At 44.0% G+C, this 20,040-nt stretch overlaps 1 long non-coding RNA gene across 1 annotated transcript in view; it reads left to right on the top strand.

Moving 5' to 3' along the window:
* The window catches only part of LOC126354188 (uncharacterized), a 926,022-nt gene that overhangs the window by 350,581 nt on the left and 555,401 nt on the right, over positions 1–20,040 (top strand). The window lies entirely within an intron of this gene.

Here is a 20,040-nt window from a genome sequence, read left to right as displayed (position 1 = left end):
GTCTCCAGAAGAGTCATTGTATTCGAAAATAATACGTGTTCCAAAATTCTACAACTGATCGACGTTAGAGTTATAGATGTATAGTTCTGCACATCTCTTCGACGTCCCTTCTTGAAAACGGGGACGACCTGTGCCCTTTTCCAACCCTTTGGAACGCTACGGTCTTCTAGAGACCTACGGTACACCGCTGCAAGAAGGGGGTCAAGTTCCTTCCCATTCAATGGCGTATTTAGAAGAAGCTTAAACGTCCTTTCCGTTATAGTATGCGCCGGAATGTCGCGGTGTAACTCGGAGCACGGTGGATGAGCCGGCCGGCGCTGTCGCGCCGCTCCGTGACCGCGCGGCGCACGCAGCTACTGTGACGTCACGCGCGCCCGGTTTCAGGGCTGCGCCGGGCGCGAGCGGCGCTATTTTCGCCCGCGGTATCTCGGCGGCAGCGGTTCCAGCTGCAGGGCAGGGGCAGGGGGCAGGCGTCAGGCGTGGGAGACGCGGCGCAGCGCGGCGTGTCTTAACCCGGCGGCGGGGCTGCCCGAGAGACCGCTTCAGGCATCGACCGTGGAGGGTCCGCGGCCGCGGATAAGTGGCTAAAGCGGGCAGATCTCCTGGCTCGCTTCACAGAGGAGAAAGGACTCGCACTGTCACGTGGTGTCCTACATATTCATGAACCCCGTGCCGAGCCTGACGGCTGCACGGTAACCACAGTCACTATCAACTATTATGTTCTTCCGAAATCGATTTAAGAGCTTGCAGCTCGTAATCTGTGTCACTTTTTCATACTGACATTTTATTGCAGCACGTCTAGACTTTAGTTCTAGAATTGACCGTCTTTCGTTTTCATATTGGAACACCAAGTGTGTTTTATATCCACATTCCTTATCCTCTTGCGCAGGTGTTTTATCCTCATCTGCATACCTATATGTTAACCATGCAATATAGTAATTACGAGTGCTACCTACAAATATTATACTGCGAAACTGACTATTCCAACTATCAAGCTAACTGAAATCACTACTCCTGTTGTCGAAAGTTATATGTTGTTGCTATGAAATTATTGTTACTAATTCAATTAACCCTTTTATGGGTGCTGCAAGGAAATCAGCTAAAGTCATCACATAATCTTTGCCTTTCTGCTACTCTTCCTGGGACAAAATAGTGTCCGCAGTGGCAGCACTCTCTTTTGTGAAGATTGTTTGGATGTAACTTTTGGTTCTTTTCCCAGAATAAAGTTTTATTACCAACTTTCACGAGCTCTTCAACATGATCATGATCATCATTCTCATAAACCATGTATTTAATTACTTCTATATTCACCTCGTCCTCAAGCATCGCCGGTCGGAGTGGCCGAGCGGTTCTAGGCGCTTCAGTCTGGAACCGCTCGACCGCTATGGGCGCACGTTCGAATCCTGCCTCGGGCATGGATGTGTGTGATGTCCTAAGGTTAGTTACGTTTAAGTAGTTCTAGGGGACTGATGATCTCTGATGATAAGTCCCGTAGTGGCTTAAATGGCTCTCAGCACTAAGGGACTCAACACGTGAGTCCCCTAAGTCCCACAGTGCATAGAGTCATTTTCGTCCTCAAGCGTCACCTTCTTCTTCGCAGTAATCCTGATAATCTTCTCGTCCGATATTTATCACCAAATATGATAAAATTCCCAGTGTTGTTAAATGGAAAACAAAGAAAAGACAAAGTGCACATTCCTAATATGTATGAGAACTGTATATACATCCTAACCTTCTTCTACCCTCTGTCCACCTCTTCCTCCGTCTCTCTTTCTCTATATTCTCTCTTTCTCCATCACCTCCTTCACCTCTCTGTCTCTCATCCCTCCGCCCTCTCCGATCTCCGTCCATCACCGCTTCCTCCTTTTCTACATCCAACTTCTCTCCCCGCCCCCTCTATTCTCCTGCCTTCTCACCTCTCCCTCTCCACCTCCCTCTCTGAGCATCACAGTTCCCCATCTCTTCCTGAGCTTCATACTACATCTCATCCTTTCTGCTATGTCCATTTCGTCCCACCCCTCTGCCCAGATCTTCTTTCCGTATCATCTTCATTGATACAGACTTACTTTAGTGACTTTTGTATTGGCTTCATTAATGTCATTGATGATACAAACTGGTCGTTTACGTCTGTAAGTAGTTCATTTTATATTTTAATGTTTACATAAAGGTTGCAGTTACACAAACAAATACACAACATACCGCAGTGCTGAGGTGGAAGCTTGATACATTTTTATGCTTAACTGACAGAGTTTGGTGCGAACGTGACTCGGACATCCGCAAGTCTGCTTATCCGTTCCCTACGCTATTGTCTCGATGACCTGAAGGGTTGTCTCTGGTACAGCGCAGAATTCATTGTACCTGTTACTGACCTCGCTGTACGCAGCTACAGCGTTGCTAGAATCATATTCCTATTAAACCTTTTGGTAAGACTAGGTTTTATTGCATACACTCTTGTCTTTAAATGGGACGAGGAGTCGCATGCCGACCGTCAAGTGTGGCATCTTTTCTTCACTATCTACATGTTAATCATATACTATGTGGTCAAAAGTATCCGGACACCTGGCTGAAAACGACTTATAAGTTCGTTGCGCCCTCCGCCGGTAATGCTGGAATTTAGTATGGTGTTGGCTTATCCTTATCCTTGATGACAGCTTCCTCTCTCGCAGGCATGCGTTCAATCAGGTGCTTCACGGTTTCTGGGGAATTGACAGCCTCTTCTGCACGGAGTGCTGCACTAAGGAGAGGTATCAATGTCAGTCGGTGAATCCCGGCACGAAGTCGGCGTTCCAAAACATCCCAAAGGTGTTCTTTAGGATTCAAGTCAGGACTCTGCGCAGGCCAGTCCATAACAGGGATGTTATTGTCGTGTAACCACTCCGCCACAGGCCGTGCATTATGATCGTGTTGAAAGATGCAATCGCCATCCCCGAATTGCTCTTCAGCAGTGGTAATCAAGAAGGTGCTTAAAACATCAATGTAGGCCTGTGCTGTGATAGTGCCACGCAAAACAACAGAGGGTTCAAGCCCCCTCCATGAAAAACACGATCACATCATAACACCACCACCTCCGAATTTTGCTGTTGGTGCTACACACTCTGTCAGATGCCGTTTACTCGGCATTCGCCATACCCACACCCGGCCATCGGATAATCGGATTGTGTACCGTGATTCATCAATCCAACAATTTTTTTAAAATGTTCAATCGTCCAATGTTTATGCTCCTTGCACCAAGCAAGGCATCGTTCGGCATTTACCGGCGTGATTTGTGGCTTATGACCAGCCACTCGACCATGAAATCCATGTTTTCTCACCTCCCCCCTGTCATAATACTTGCAGTGGATACAGATAAAGTTTGGAATTCCTGTGTGCTGGTCTGTATAGATGCCTGCCTATTTCATATTACGACCCCCCTACAACCGTCGGCGGTCTCAGTCAGTTAACAGACGAGGTCGACCTGTACTCTTTTGTGCTGTACGGGTCCCTTCACGTTTGCACGTCACTGTCACATCGGAAGCAGTGGACCTAGGGATGTTTAGAAATGCGGAAATATCGCATATATACGTGTGACACAAGTGATACCCAGTGACCTGACCACGTTCGAAGACCGTGAGTTCGGTGGAGGGCCCCATTCTGCTCTCTCACGATGTCTAATGACTATAGAGGTCGCTGATACTGGCAGTACAATGCACCTAATATGAAAAACGTTTGTTTTCGGGGGTGACCGGATACTGTTGATCACATAGTTCATATGCCTATACGTCTCCATACGTTTATTACTGTAACACGTAAAACTCTTACTGGGGCAACATCACCATGGAGTGTAGCATGGAGCGCGCTAACCTGTGAGGCAAGGAGGTAAGACACACACAGATCGACTGTGGCTGGTCCACTGACGAGTCTGAATATGGTTTTTAGGCTGGTTCACACGCCCGTTCAGGCAAATGCGAGACTTGTCCGCACATTACGCCTCATAAAACATGAGTACGAGACACAAACATTTAACACACAATCTTTACACGATTCTCAGACACGTGGCGCACATGACTTCCGTCCCTTGGATAACTGACGACTGCGGTGCCAAGAAAGCGTCCAGCAGCAAAGTTTAATCTTCCGAATCTTGAGCACAGCAGACCCCGTACTAAGAAGGAAAACTAGCACAGTTTTACATCGCTTTAAAAAGCTTCATAAATACGGAGTTGTGGAAAATTCTTACTGTAGTACAGTACTGGGTAAGTGGTGTCTCAACAGTGCTGCTACTGAAGACTACGAATAATTCAATCAAGTTTTCACGTGTACTGAACAGGCCTGTACATGATCAAAGAATAACTAAAATACCGTATAATAACGTGCTACCACCTGTTAGAAAATTTTAAGGGAGAAATGAGTGGGGTGTCAGTAGCCCCCCATGGTGTCCTGGACTAAAATTTTGTTTAACTTTAATGTGTACAGCAAGCCGTAGCCCTTTCTAAATCCTTTTACGATTGGACTGAGATGCCTGATGATCTCCAGTGATGCCGTAACTATCTTTTGTTTGTTATTCTTCGTGTATACTATGCACGTTGTTCGTAGTATTAAAGTTGTCCTTCGTTAAAGAATCATAAACTCTATCGTTCGAGCTTCATTTGACGTCCGTTCACCTCTGATTTAATCTTCCTTCTACTAATATAGATGACAGACTAATCTGTTGGAAATGTTAAAATAAGATTTTTAAAAAATATTGTGCTGCTGGCGACTGAATTTTATTTTAGTGAGAGAATTTATCATCTCTCCTTCCATTTCCCCCTACAATCCCCTCCTTATTGCCCTTCAGTGCCTACCTGAAACAGTAACACGATGTTATACGAGTTTGTGTTGAAGAGCGTATAAATACGATGGTTGGCATCGAGAGCGAAGTTCTTATTATCGTTGTTGGCCTCACGAAATGGACGAGTCACTCTAAAATACAACCGTACGTTTCCTGCAGTATGATTCATCATCTTGCTGGGGAGTGAATTTTCAGTAAGCGTCAAGTTTATAAAATGATTCGGACAATTTTAAGTGGTATTTTTCACTTGGATCTCGCGTTGCAGATATACCGGAACTATTTAAGTATAATCATTGACGAGCTGAGAAATCACAGAAGATAATCATACTATATTAATTCAAGATTTCGGTTATTTTCTGTTCATGTTACACATTATATATAAGAATTTCTTGCCAAGTACTTGTTTCCGTTTTATTACTCCTAATTTCGTGTTACTATTTGAAGATTTGTATTGTGAGCTATATTTTCGCTACCTTCCCTTGTGATTTTTCAGTTTACTGTACGGACCATAGCATCTTATAAATTACGGAACATTTAGCAAGACTTCCGTAACTTTTTCGCTTTTGTGGTTTGTAAAGATCACGAAACGACATTTATTTCTATAAGAAATGATCGGAATGCCTGAGTAATTACCATGTTTTACAATTCACTACGTTAAAGTGTGCTGTTTGGATAGATTACTGGGAAACACCACAAGATAAAATTAAATGGCCTGGTCGAGCAGTTTTTGAGTTGGGGAGGTAGTCCTTCATGTTTCCTTCTCGGCATTACGCTAGAAGAACAAGTGCGCCTCGAGTTTCAGGAGCACTGTTTGTAACAAATGATAGCTGATACAGCCTCAACGACGAAAAATCTGGCAGTTACAACGTAGCTCCACTTTTAAAAATTCTAAGTACACCCTGTAATGTCCTGATTCTCGATATAGTGTGAGGTTACCGATGTGACACTCTGAAATATACCTAAGTCATATTTCGCAGTGACTTTATGTCTCAGTATTATACCTGGAGGGTCTAGTTGCATTTTATTGCTTATGGTTCTTCACTGATCAATAGAATTCCCTGTAGAACAATGATAACACATGTACTGCACTGAAGAACCTCACCTTAAGAATTCAGTTCTGACAATGTCTAACATTCTTAGACAATAATAACTAATTCTTTATGTAATTTCATCTAACTCTTTGTTAGTATTTGGTAGTTTCTGATTCATGTTCTTGTTAGTATTTCATTTATGTCTTTCAAATGTTACTGAGATATATGTTGAGTGCATAGGAGAGGGGGTGTAGGATTCAAAATGGCTCTGAGCATTATGCGACTTAACTTCTGCGGTCATCAGTCGCCTAGAACTTAGAACTAATTAAATCTAACTAACCTAAGGACATCACGCACATTCATGTCCGAGGCAGGATTCGAACCTGCGACCGTAGCGGTCACGCGGTTCCAGACTGAAGCGCATAGAGCCGCTCTGCCACACTGGCCGGCTGGGTGTAGGAGTGAACAACTTCTATACACTCGTCTTCGAATGCACAAGCTAAGAGTATTAGCTGTAAGGCTTTCAGCAAAGAACTACTCGTCATCAAAAGTTGAAAGCGAGAGATAATCAAAATTCCTTAAAAATTCTGCGGCATAAATTACGAAATTATCACTTTAGAGCTACAACTTTGAAATGCGGTTTGGACGGACAGGACAAAACTATGATTATTCTCTTCTATGTTCCTTCTATAACTATTGCCAAATATTTCAGTTGCATCACTGGTATCAGATTACTTTTTGTGGCAGTATTTTACAAAACGACCAATACTCTTCTCAGAATATAGCGTTTCTCGAAAAGACGCACTAACGCTATGAATGAATGAATTCTTCATAGTAGCTGACTAAGAGTAATTATACCACCTCTATGCCTCAGTTTCGTTCGTTGAGGAAGCCTAGAAGGGAATGAAAAAAGGGAATAAAAATGGAATGTGCGTAATCCTCCCACTGCCATTGAAGTAGGACGATGAAGCAGCGTGAGAGAACTGTACTACGAGCTTTCCGGGGTTCCCGCGCAGCCGTCTGCAGGAGAGTTATGGATCAGCAGTACTGGCAGATACAGCTTTAAAAAACTTTCCTGTCTGCCACCGGACACGCGCAATGAGATTAACTGGTTTAAAACAACACAGAAAGTTCATTTAGCTGCTTTCCATCCAGAAAGCCGGTGATGCATTTTATTCGGTGCGGGATGAACTGTTTCGGCGAATGTACTGTAACCCGCTGAGTACGATTACTATTCATTCCTATGTGTTAGGAAATTAATATAACTGCTGCTTAATAATTAAGAGATAAAAATTAGTTTTTACCTGTATTTTGGAATATTACGATTCGGAAGACACTGACTGTCGCAGTTTATACGAACTAGGGCCTCTTTTCTTAAATGTAATTTGGAGTTGCATGGGAGCATACATGGTAACTGCCTTCTGCGACATGCTGAAATAGCTGTCAGCATGCTCATCGGTGTTTATCTGCTGATGAGTTCTTCGCATTACCCGGTGGATATAGAGCTGTGCTACCACTGGCCTTGGCTGTGATTGTCCCGATCGATAAACCGGTGGTGGCTACGAATGAGCGCAGAATATGTGGGGCCGCGGGGAAACCTCAGCGACTTAACGAATTCCGGCCTCATCAGAAGAGCAGAATTTCTTCCCGTTGCAAGGCAAGCTACTTTGTCGCAGATGTCTCGTTCCAAGAAACCGTTCCCTTCCACTCGGAGACTCCCGTCGAGCTGCTCCCTTGCGACAAGGGCTGCAACTTAATACCAGAGCAGTGGAGGACAGTCAGATAGAAAATCATACTACTAACCCTGTCGTGAAATAATCTAATGATGCGTCGAGCTACTATTTGGCCCATTGTCCTACATCCATCTATAATGTAGCGGCCTTTTTATTGAGCTGTCGCTCTCAAAGTTCCGGTTTTAGGTTTCCGTAGAAATGGAAACCTTAAAGGATCATAGGGAAACTTTGTTGTCTGCTGTCTGTCCAAATGTTAGGAACCCCTTTTCTCAGGAATGGATAGACTTATGACGTCCAAATTTTTTTCCTCATCAGTCTTCTGAATGGTCCGATGAGGCTTACCAAGAATTCCTCTGCCACCGAACCTTCTCCATCTCAGAGTAGCAACAGCACCTACAACCTACATCCTCAATTATTTGCTGGGTTTGTTCCTCTGCAGTTTTTACACTCTGTAGCTCCTTCTATTAACACGGACGTTGTTCCTTGATGTAGTAACAGATATCGAACCGTACTATCCATTCTTCTTGTCAGTGTTTTTCATTATTCCTTTCCCCGACCATTCTTTGGAGAAACTACTAATTCCTTACCTTATCAGTCCACTTAATTTTCAACGTTCTTCTGTACCACTACATCTTAAATGCTTTGATTCTATTCTTTTCCGATTAGTTCACAGTCCATTTTTCGCAAGTATACAATGGTGTGCTCCAAACATAGATTCTCTGAAAATTCCTCCTCAAAGTAAGACCTGTGTTTGATACTAGTGGACTTCTCTTGCCCAGGAATGCCCCTTGTGCCATCTCTAGTGTCCTCCTTGCTCCGTCTGTCAAGTGTTATTTTGCTACCTACACAATTATAGAATTCCTTAACTTCATCTACTTTGTGACCATCAATCCTGATGTTAAGTTCCTCGCTGTTCTAGTTTCTGCTACTTCTGGTTACTCTAGTCTTTATACTCTCAGCCCATACTCTGTACTCATTAGACTGTTCATTCCTGTCAGCAAGATCATGTAATTCTAATTCTCCTTCACTTTCGGTCAGGATAGCAGTGTCATCAGCTAAACCTATGATTGAGATCCTTTCACGTTGCACTTGAATCCCATTCTTGAACTTTGTTTTATTTCAGTCATTGCTTCTTCGATATATACACTCCTGGAAATTGAAATAAGAACACCGTGAATTCATTGTCCCAGGAAGGGGAAACTTTATTGACACATTCCTGGCGTCAGATACATCCCATGATCACACTGACAGAACCACAGGCACATAGACACAGGCAACAGAGCATGCACAATGTCGGCACTAGTACAGTGTATATCCACCTTTCGCAGCAATGCAAGCTGCTATTCTCCCATGGAGACGATCGTAGAGATGCTGGATGTAGTCCTGTGGAACGGCTTGCCATGCCATTTCCAACTGGTGCCTCAGTTGGACCCAGCGCTCGTGCTGGACGTGCATACCGCGTGAGACGACGCTTCATCCAGTCCCAAACATGCTCAACGGGGGACAGATCCGGAGATCTTGCTGGCCAGGGTAGTTGACTTACACCTTCTAGAGCACGTTGGGTGGCACGGGATACATGCGGACGTGCATTGTCCTGTTGGAACAGCAAGTTCCCTTGCCGATCTAGGAATGGTAGAACGATGGGTTCGATGACGGTTTGGATGTACCGTGCACTATTCAGTGTCCCCTCGACGATCACCAGAGGTGTACGGCCAGTGTAGGAGATCGCTCCCCACACCATGATGCCGCGTGTTGGCCCTGTGTGCCTCGGTCGTATGCAGTCCTGATTGTGGCGCTCGCACCTGCACGGCGCCAAACACGCATAGAACCATCATTGGCACCAAGGCAGAAGCGACTCTCATCGCTGAAGACGACACGTCTCCATTCGTCCCTCCATTCACGCCTGTCGCGACACCACTGGAGGCGGGCTGCACGATGTTGGGGCGTGAGCGGAAGACGGCCTAACGGTGTGCGGGACCGTAGCCCAGCTTCATGGAGACGGTTGCGAATGGTCCTCGCCGATACCCCAGGAGCAACAGTGTCCCTAATTTGCTGGGAAGTGGCGGTGCGGTCCCCTACGGCACTGCGTAGGATCCTACGGTCTTGGCGTGAATCCGTGGGTCGCTCCGGTCCGGTCCCAGGTCGACGGGCACGTGCACCTTCCGCCGACCACTGGCGACAACATCAATGTACTGTGGAGACCTCACGCCCCACGTGATGAGCAATTCGGCGGTACGTCCACCCGGCCTCCCGCATGCCCACTATACGCCCTCGCTCAAAGTCCGTCAACTGCACATACGGTTCACGTCCACGCTGTCGCGGCATGCTACCAGTGTTAAAGACTGCGATGGAGCTCCGTATGCCACGGCCAACTGGCTGACACTGAGGGCGGCGGTGCACAAATGCTGCGCAGCTAGCGCCATTCGACGGCCAACAGCGCGGTTCCTGGTGTGTCCGCTGTGCCGTGCGTGTGATCATTGCTTGTACAGCCCTCTCGCAGTGTCCGGAGCAAGTATGGTGGGTCTGACACACCGGTGTCAATGTGTTCTTTTTTCCATTTCCAGGAGTGTAGATTGAACGATAGGGGCGAAGGACTACACCCCTGCCTTACAGTGTTCCTACTCTGAGCACTTCGTTATTGGTCTTCGACTCTTACTGTGCCCTCTTGAGTCTTGTACATATTGTATATTACCCGTGTTTGTCGGATACTAAGGCCTATATTCCCTTGGCGGTGTAACAACTGTAAGCTTCTAAGTCAGTGCATTTAAAAGATACGGCCATTTATGTCACATATTTTGGTAAAAACTCACTCATCAAAACCTGTAGGGTATTTCCCCGTAATCACGAAATTACGCAAGAAGCAAAAAACACAAATTTGTTAATTTATAATTACATCAAGCGAAAAATAATATTTCTTTTGTCTTTGTTAGCCGAATTCAAGATTTAAACTTAAACATGTTCGGAAATCTTGTATTTCCCAGGACCGATAGCAATGTCGATAATAGGCAAAGGTTGACAGGGTTCTCGATTCCAGCATGGATGAACTGTCTCTATACATAATCAAGTGTCTACAGACCCCTCACAGCGCGAGATCTACTCTCACCCAACCAATTTTTTCTTATTTAATTTCTTTGTTTTGTAAGTATTCCGACTGATCTCAAGCGTCTCGCAACGACTTGCTCACCTGAGCCTTTTTTTTTTTTTTTTAGCACTGATAACAACATCAGCAACTGTTTATTGTATTCAGGGTGAAGTAGAACTACGACGACATGATTTCGGAGGGTGGAGATATTCTCTAAGAATTTTCACAGATGGGACCCGTGGTCTACGGTAGCTCGTCAGAGAGTAAGTCCATTTGGTTTGATTTCTTACCCCCGTTATTTCAATATGTGTATTGTACCGTAAAAATTTCAGCAATACTGCAGACACCCACAGTACGTATTGTTTGCATAGAAACTTCATTACTTCTCCGCCGAACTTGCTGTCGACAACAGTTATGTCCACTTTACTCTTCGTCTTCGAGCATGCATTCAGTACTACTGCGTTCTGTCTCGGATTTTACGAGGACAGCTATACGCAGTGTTACGGATAAATTTACTGGTGAATACATGGTAGATATGCACGTCGCCTTTGGGTTCATTGAATGCAGTGGAAGGCGGAAAGAACGGTGCTACCCTCCTCCGGTGGCGCAGTGGTCAGACACTGGACTCGCATTCGGGAGGACGACGGTTCAATCCCGCGTCTGGCCATCCTGATTTAGGTTTCCCGTGATTTCCCTAAATTGCTCCAGGCAAATGCCGGGATGGTTCCTTTGAAAGGGCACGGTCGACATCCTTCCCTAATCCGATGAGACCGATGACCTCGCTGTCTGGTCTCCTTCCCCAAACAACACAACCCCTAAGCTTTTCCAGCAGTGATGGCAACAACGTCACGGTACTTCTCCTTCTATATGAAGATGGTATCTGCTCTTTGGGAGATGTCAAAAAGAACAGACACCATCGGTGATCAGGCAGCTCGTTAGAACGAACTGACAATGAAATGAATACCCATAGCTGCACACAGGCCTTTATATAAGTCGACGGGGACAGCTGAAAATGTGTACCCCGAAAGGGACTCGAAACAGGGATCTCCAACTTACATGGCAGACGCTCTATCCATCTTTTTTTTTATCTCGCTCTGTTCGGTTCCGTTCGTTGCTTCTGCGCGGGACGGACGTCGTATGACACATCGTTATGTTGGTCGTTGATCGGTTAACTCAATTTTTTTTTATTACAGAGGGCAGGTAACCCTCTGACCGAACACGGTGAGATACGGTGCCGGCAAATCCATCTGAGCCACCGAGGACACCGCGACAGCAGGGACTTATCTGTGTCCTTGGTGGCTCAGATGGATCGAGAGTGTGCCATGTAAGCAGGAGATCCTGGATTCGAGACCCGTTCGGGGCACACATTTTCAACTGTCCCCGTTGACTTACATGAACGCCTGTATGCAGCTAGGGGTATTCATTTCTTTGTAACTTTTTCATCTTTCTGAGGGCTACTGCATTTCACTGCGTTGTATGTTTTATCGACAACGGTTGCAATTTAAAGCGTTTACAGTGTTGCCAAAGAAAGTTGGATAGGTCATGGGGATGAGAAACTGAATAATTTATAAGAACAGCATTATTACTTCCGGGTCTATTATTCCATTGCAGAAAAAATCCTTAAATAGCCACCGAATTTACCGGTGGAGTTCGGGTCTGCACTCTATGAGCTCTAAGGGAGGGGGAACAGCCGCAACACGAAATAATTATCCGTATGCTATGGGAATCAATAGATCTATTGAATATGTACGAGTACATAACCAACAAATGACTACAGTTTATGAAAAATTAGATGAGTTATGCAAGAGAAAGAGCTTCACAAATTGGCCAAATCAGTAACACGTTGCCCCATCTCTGCTCCTTATACGTTGATGTCCTCCTGAGGGATATCATCTCAATTCTGTCCAATATCGTCGATGTACCGCTGTCCTGTGAGGTGCCACGGATGACAGTCAGAGGAGTCCCGCATATATATATATATATATATATATATATATATATATATATATATATATATATATATCCAAAAAAGGCATGCCAGGGTGACTCTCCTGGTGGTCTGGCCATAGAGCGGGTGACAGTCAGTTTCGTATATCACCGCTAATCGCGGCGTCTCCAGTGACGTCTTCAGCCTGGGATGTCATAGGTTTGGGTAGAACTGTCTCCAGTGACGAGTGTCGCTTCAAACTCAGCCCAGACGTTCATCGAAGATGTGCCTGGAAACATCCTGGTTTCCGGTGGAATACCAATCTGACTACATCCCGCCATCCGGTCCATCAAATAGGAGTTACGGTCTCGGGGGTGCCGCTTCATGTCATAGCAGGACCACTTTGACTCTCATCCGAGGCACCCTTACAGCAGAGTGGTAAGTCGACGAGTCTGCGCCCTGTCGTGTTACCTTCATGGCAAGCCATCCTGGTCTTACATTTCAGCAAATAATGCCCATCCTCAAACGACGAGTGTTTCTATTGCTTCTCTTCGTACTCGCCAAACCCTACATTGGCTAACAAGTTGGCCGTATCTACTCCCAATTGAGAACATTTTGAACGTATTGGGAGGCCCGTTCCAACCAACTCGTGAGCCTGACGATCTAACGCGCCAATCGGACAGAATTTCTCACGATGTGCCACATCCAGCTAATAAATCAATCCCAAGGCAAATAATTGCTTGCACGAATAATTGCTTTTATAAGGGCCAGAGGTGGACGAACGCATTACTGAATTTCTCAGTGTGTGAAGCTCTTTTGCTTATAGAAATCATCAATTTTCTCTGATATTTTAATTATCTGTTTCCATACGCGTACGATTCGTCTACCGATTTCGGTTCCGTTCGGATAATTACTTCCTGGGACAACGTTACTTTTTGTCTTAGGGTGTGGTACGATCTCCCTCCCTCCCCCCCCCCCCCCCCCTCTCTCTCTCTCTCTCTCTCTCTCTCTCTCTCTCTCTCTGTCTGTACAATTTTAGTCGTCTACCACTGCCTCTAATGGCACGGTAGGTACTGTCTCACGTATTCACACAGGTGGTATCAACGTGTTCGTTTTTATAGTTAGTGCGCACCGCATAATATTCTTTGCCGACTCTGTGGAGAAACTCTACATTTCTTACATTATAGATTACAGCAATTTTCAGCATATTTTCGTAAGACCATATGTGAAAATTTGCAATTCTATACTTTTCGATTTCCTTCAATCCGTTACTGACTTTTATAAATTGCTGTGCTCCAGAGGCAGATTCAGCGACATTTACTTCCAAAATTAATATACATGTTTATTACAAGCTGACTTGTTTCAGCGAGGAATGTTCCCTTTGTCTGTGTTGGTCAATACCGCCTGGACAATTTACATCTCAGCGCTGCAAAAGACGGAGTTCGCCATAAAAAGCAGTGCCACTTTGGTCTCTCAACTGTTTTCCTCGAGAGCAGAGGTTTTAAATAGCACCCAAGGCGAACATTGGCTCTCACTTACTGGGCCGCACTGGAGACGTCAACCGTCGCTTCTACGATACGTACACTCAGCTTGCGGTCCAAATTGACCGACACACTAAGTGCCATTTTGTGGCAGTCTTCCTGATGCTGAAACACTAGATATTTAGGGAAAGCTGTCCGTTATCCAAAGTGTAAATCGTTGAAGCCTCTTGTTACTCGTTCATCGCAACAAATCGATTAATAAATATTACGATGACAGCTCCGGAGTGAGGTCACATTCGAAGCACGTAGCCATGGAAACTTCACTTGACACACATATTTCTCACAGACTTTCGTTTTGAAGTGTAATTCATTCTTCCTAGCATGAATTTTTGCCTGCCAACCGAGCAGTGGCTGCTTGTCAAGTGACTTGTAAAAGCTGAACAATTCAAGCACGCCCTGCCACTCATTTCGGTGCCATAAGACTGAGATTTTTCTATCTGTAATAGCTTTACTCATTATATATGCTTATTTGACTGTTTGAGTTTTATTAAGGTAGTATTGTCATTTTCTCACCTGTTCTCAAGTATTGTTAGCAGCTGGATCACAACCACAGTGATTAAGATTGAATGAAGCTTAATTACATCTGTAAGTTGGGACACGGTTTGGACAGAAAGCTCTCAGGCAGGAGCCCATGGTATGGCAACAGACAAAATCAGGAAGCAATCTGCTACTGTAATTTCTTTTATAAACACAGTCTAGTTATTTATGTAGAATAAAAGGATGAGAATTGGAAAGCATTACCTTCTAGAAGACCCAATTGCGGAAGCTACGCAACATTACGACTAGAGGTGGAGTTGCACTCCCAGAGAATAAACACATATGTCAGAAATGACAAGAGAGAAACTACAGTTACGCAGCATATTTTTCTGTTACAAATAATCCAGGGAAATATTGTTTAAAAATGACGAAGCGTAGAATGTTTTCTGAACCGTTTCGTAGACGCCTTACAGGTGTATACTTAGTTACCAAAAGATTACAAGAAGTATTTGGAACTTTAGAGGAAAAAAAGTAACAATTACTGCACATAAATGAGTGACTAAGGCAGTGGGCCTGTTTTAGGTGGGATGACGTCCAATTTGAGGTGGCTATTGGCGTGCAAAAGTTCTGTTTCAACTTGGACTTTAAATATTACTTAGCTAAGTTACAGTGAGTTAGGCTGAGAGTCGACGAAATGACAATTCTTGAGAAATTTCGTTGCACGAAAAATACTTTGACGGGTTATCAGTCACTCCTAATTAAATATACGTCCATGGAAATTGCAACCTATATGATGCAAGTCCAATACTATTAGAGGATACACCGACAGACTAATCACGGTCGCAAAGGAGTTCTACGTAAAATAATTGTTACAGGTTGGTAGAATGTTTACTTGTATTTATAAGATATCGGAAACCAGTGTTGGCTTTTTATTATTATTTAGTAACTACGAGTGTGTTATTATTACGCACATTAGCGTAAAGCCGCAGATGTGAAACATGTAACGTATGAGATGTTACAACGTTCAGATCGTAAATATTAACAGACTTCATACGATGTCCAGTGATCAAGCATGAAAGTGAGACCTGAAAAATTTCCAACACTGGAACTGAAACAGTGATTGCTGAGGACCGAAAATTAACATGGCAAAATAAATCAGAATAATATATTTGGAGTGTGTCTTTTGTTATGTAGGTGGCCTTGGTGAAGAATTGGGTGCCTGCGGATCAGTGGATACCGCCCAGTAATTCATTTGGTTAGTATAAGCTGAAGCTTTCAGCATCACTATCAAGTTTAACTGTGTATAGTATAAACGCCTTTTTCCGTTGCAGTTATCATTTACTGAGCATGTGTCCAGTTCAATGAATCATAAAAAACAATAGTTTCTGACAACAGATAGTCGTAGAGTCAGTATAATGTGACTTAAGATACATTTGATGTCTAATGTTTCAAACGAGGTATAGTCAGAAGGGCATTATTGGAAACTTTTCGTAGAGCTAAACTGAAATCAGATTCTGACGTAGCCTGAGTCACAGAAGACATCCTACTTGATGTGAAAATAGTCTCGAGTGACAAATACAGGATTGGTAGCAGAAAGAAGTAACACTAGGCTGATTTGCGTAATATGATTCGTTACGGAGAATAGTTATGAGTGAACTGTAATTTGTTCTGATCCAGTAGCAGAAGTAGACATTAACGTCGTCTCAGCTTAGATCTAGAGTTTAACGTCTCCGTTAAGCGATGTCTGCACTTAATACTGTAAAATCAGTTGTGAACACTGATTTCTATGGCAATACGGTAACACAATAGTGTGGAAATTCTGGTCAGGCTTGGTAATGACGTCATAGAAGAAAAGAAATGTAAATACGATATTGCAGTGTCTCTGTTGTTACGAACAGTGATGCAGTGTTTCTTCGGACTTGTATACTGCATCGTTCTTCTTAATAACACAGGCGCTGCAGTACCATACTTATCCCCCGATACCGGGCAGTGACTTTAAATTTAAATGTCCGGCCGTGTACAGCAGTTACACAGTGTGTGTAGCAGGTAGTGACACATGAATTACGACATAAGAAAATATAAGTCTGACCATCGGTCCTGCACGGACAGTCAAAGCGGCTAAGGTGACAGCTCGCATAAAGCTGACATTCCAACTTCGAGTCCCGTCAGGCACAAATTGTCACTATTGTCATTCCCTTGCACAGCTGATTGTTGATCATATTCGCAACTGTTAATAGATTCCATATACAAATGTAAATTCTAGCACAGGTTCAAATTAGGGCTTTATGAAAATAGGGGGAATAGGAGTAATTTGTCGATGAAACTCATTCTACACTACTGGCCATTAAAATTGCTACACAACGAAGATGACGTGCTACAGACGCGAAATTTAACCGACAGGAATAAGATGCTGTGATATGCAAATGATTTGCTTTTCAGAGCATTCACACAAGGGTGGCGCCGGTGGCGACACATACAACGTGCTGACACGAGGAAAGTTTCCAACCGATTTCTCATACACAAACAGCAGTTGACCGGCGTTGCCTGGTGAAACCTTGTTGTGTTGCCTCGTGTAAGGATGAGAAATGCATACAATCGCGTTTCCGACTTTATAAAGGTCGGATTGTAGCCTATCGCGATTGCGTTTTATCGTATCGCGACATTGCTGCTCGCGTTAGTCGAGATCGAATGATTGTTATCAGAATATGGAATCGGTGGGTTCAGGAGTGTAATACGGAACGCCGTGCTGGATCCCAACGGCCTCGTATCACTAGCAGTCGAGATGACAGGCATCTTATCCGCGTTGCTGTAATGGTTCGTGCAGCCACGTCCTTGAGACAACAGATGGGGACGTTTGCAAGACAAACCCCATCTGCACGAACAGTTCGACGACGTTTGCAGCAGCATGGACTATCAGCTCGGAGACCATGGCTGCGCTTACCCTTGCCGCTGCATCACAGACAGGAGCGCCTGAGATGGTGTACTCAACGACGAACCAGGGTGCACGAAAGGCAAAACGTCATTTTTTCGGATAAATCCAGGTTCTATTTACAGTATCACGATGCTCGCATCCGTGTTTGGCGATATCGCGGTGAATGGACATTGGAATCGTGTCTTCGTCATCGCCATACTGGCGTATCACCCGACGTGATGGTATGGGATGCCATTGGTTACATGTCTCGGTCACCTGCTGTACGCATTGACGACACTTTGAACAGTGGACGTTAGATGTGTTACGACCCGTGGCTCTACCACTCATTTGATCCCTGCGAAACCCTACATTTCAACAGGATAATGCACTACCGCATGTTGCAGGTCTTTACCTGCCTTTCTGGATACAGAAAATTTTCGAATGCTGCCCTTGCCAGCCCATTCTCCAGATCTCTCACCAACTGAACACGTCTGGTCAGTGGTGGCCGAGCAACTGGCTCGTCACAATACGCCAGTCACTACTCTTGATGAAGTGTGGTATCGTGTTGAAGCTGCATGGGCAGCTGTACCTGTACAAGCCATTCAAGCTCTGTTTGACTTAACGCCCAGGTGTTTCAAGACCGTTATTACGGCCAGAGGTGGTTGTTCTGGGTACTGATTTTTCAGGATCTATGCACCCAAATTGCGTGAAAATGTAATCACACGTCAGTTCTAGTATGATATATTTCTGCAGTGAATACCCGTTTATCATCTGCATTTCTTCTTGGTGTAGCAATTTCAATGGGCAGTAGTGTATCAAGGTCGAAGCAGAACTTGCGTGATTCTTAGCTAGCAACGGTGATTCCAGTTTCAAGACGTGCAGCTGAGTACTGCACACGGAGCGTAAGTTGAACACGTTGCTGCCGTAGGGAGAGCGTTTGCCTTAGCACCCATGGGCACTATAGCCTAGCTGAGTGATTCTTCTACGCAAGCTCCTATCAGTGGCCACAAAACCTATCAACAGGACTTTCCTACAGCATTCGTTGTCACGAATTGCTAAGATATTGAAATAAACCCTGGCAGTAAAGTTAGTTCTAAGAATTTAATAAAAATTCCAGAGTATTCTAGTAGCATTTCAGAAGTCATCACGGGGCCGATAAGATTTTAAGTACCGAAATTTTCTTGATACATTTACTGCCATCTAAAACAGAAAATAAAATGCTACATTCCCCTCACACAGAGATGTGCCGTAACATTTACTACTCCGTGAAAGAGGAAATAAAACTTTGACGTCATGCTCGTATTACAGACCATTTCGGGTTAGTATTATGAGTGACTGTATCCCTTTCCGTCACGGCTGTCCACTAACGGCCTAGCACAACGTATAGACTATGGCCATAATGGATTTAAGACATCCCGTCTATTGTTGGGGGTGAGGGAGAGAAAGAATCATAACTAACACGGATTGGTTCCGATCAAAACTTTTACATACAATTGTATCTACCCACTGGTGTTAAGCAACTGGCAGCGCTTCATAATAGCACGTGCACAGTTTTCAAATTCTCTCTCTCGTTTCGACGAAATTATTAGTCTTACAGGAACGATGAACAGGAATTTTTTTGAAGGAAATTTAATGTAGTTAAATTTTGTACTGGGATACGTTTATACTGGAGGTCGTAGTTGCTGATTTATTCATAAATTCTATCAGTAGGGACAGCTTCATTCTATCTGTATAGTACGTATGGCTTACTACCTGGAAACTTATGCTTTTGAAGTAACATATTCCTTTGCACCGATGTGGGTGACATGTAAGATAACCAAAAACAAACTTGGTTAAGGTCGAATTTTGGTATTTGAGGTCGCTAGGCTTATTTAGGACAGTCCTGAAAACATATTCAATGTTAAACCAAATGAAAATTTATAGATGCTTCTAGAATCTCTCTCTCTCTCTCTCTCTCTCTCTCTCTCTCTCTCTCTCTCTCTCTCTCTCTCACACACACACACACACACACACACACACACACACACACACACACAATGTGGCATGACAGGGAACACGTGGAGTTTCAAAAAAAATTTATATAGTTATGTTCATGGTGCAAACACTAAAATAGTACTTTATAGCTATGTTTTGCCTTACGTGAAAGTCTTAGTGAATTTATAAATAAAGTTTGCTCAAGTATTTCAATCGTTTTTAAAACGTACTAATAAAGTAATTCTTGTTTTATTCATTTTCCTGTCTAGCTGGGATAATCTGGCAATTTTGGTTAGTTTTGTAGTAGCTTTGTAGGTAACTCCAAATATATTATGGGCTGCATATAAATAAGGTAAACTTTGTGGAAAGGAGACTCCACATGCGCCTCTCTTTTCGTTCCGAAGTCGCCATCCCGTAACACTAAAATCAAACAAAACCGCCTATTGGCACTGTTAAGCGCTTTATCTTTGGTGAAAGCATTCCTACAAATTGTGGTTCGATGAAAGCAAAATTTTTGTCCACTGTTCCTCGTTTGTTGTAAAACAGTTACAAGCTTGGTT

Source organism: Schistocerca gregaria, chromosome 3 (assembly GCF_023897955.1).
Source record: "Schistocerca gregaria isolate iqSchGreg1 chromosome 3, iqSchGreg1.2, whole genome shotgun sequence".
NCBI classification, from domain to species: Eukaryota; Metazoa; Arthropoda; class Insecta; order Orthoptera; family Acrididae; genus Schistocerca; species Schistocerca gregaria.
The sequence above is the reverse complement of the archived record's forward strand: the minus strand, read 5'-3'. Positions and strand labels throughout refer to the sequence as shown.